Genomic DNA, 439 nt, shown 5'->3' with positions numbered 1-439 from the left:
TCGGGTACGGGGGGGGGGTTATGCTGGTCCTTCAGCTGCGAGGGCCTGCGGGGCCCGATCCGGCCGCCGCTGTCTGCAGAAACTACCCTGGGCCTTCCTCCTTCCTTCCTTCCTTCCTCCCCCTCTGCCCCGGCCGGGCTGAAGTCACCTGTCGCGACAGACTCCTATCGCGTTACCGACCTCCATACCTCAGCTTTTAAATACAGCCCCGAAAAGGTCCCTGCACCCCCGCTTTGCTCTCACCTCGCCCGTGAAATCAGCCCTCCCGAAAAAGGCTCCCCTCGACAAGGCGGGGGGGACTGGGGCTCGACGGAGAGGGGCAGACGGGGACTGACGCCCCCCGCCCCAGACGGGGCACAGCAAAGGGACGACGCTCTCAGCCCCCAGCCCCTGCCCCCTGGGAGGGGGGCTGGGTGCCCACCCTGCCCCGGATGCGGTT

Source organism: Aptenodytes forsteri, unplaced genomic scaffold, assembly GCF_000699145.1.
Source record: "Aptenodytes forsteri isolate BGI_AS27 unplaced genomic scaffold, ASM69914v1 Scaffold50, whole genome shotgun sequence".
Taxonomy (NCBI): domain Eukaryota; kingdom Metazoa; phylum Chordata; class Aves; order Sphenisciformes; family Spheniscidae; genus Aptenodytes; species Aptenodytes forsteri.
Note: the sequence above shows the minus strand (reverse complement) of the source record.